Here is a 414-nt window from a genome sequence, read left to right as displayed (position 1 = left end):
CACCCCCTCCATATCTCTGTAACCCCCTCCAGCCCCTACACCCCTCCGTGTCTCTGTAACCCCCTCCATCCCCTACACCCCCTCCATATCTCTGTAACCTTCTCCACGTCAGGCTCATGAGCAGACTGCTTTGCGATGGTTCCACAGCGGCCTTGGCCATTATATCTGCATATCCCAGTGCAAACCACAAACCCTCTCCCTATTATTAGAATTTCCGATATTGCACTCCACCCTAAATGGAGAACAGTAAATGCACTGCCACTTTTGGGGATGCGGCAAAAGATGTTGGATGAAGTTTCTGTGCATCTACGCAAAATCTTAGCCAATAAAAATTGTGCTTTCAGAAGGGACACTCTCGTTGTTAAACAAAGTGGTGGTGGAGACATCACAAAGAAATTATCTCGGAATCATGAG

The sequence above is a fragment of the Rhincodon typus genome, unplaced genomic scaffold (assembly GCF_021869965.1).
Source record: "Rhincodon typus isolate 14 unplaced genomic scaffold, sRhiTyp1.1 hic_rhity00006233, whole genome shotgun sequence".
Taxonomy (NCBI): Eukaryota; Metazoa; Chordata; class Chondrichthyes; order Orectolobiformes; family Rhincodontidae; genus Rhincodon; species Rhincodon typus.
The sequence above is the reverse complement of the archived record's forward strand: the minus strand, read 5'-3'. Positions refer to the sequence as shown.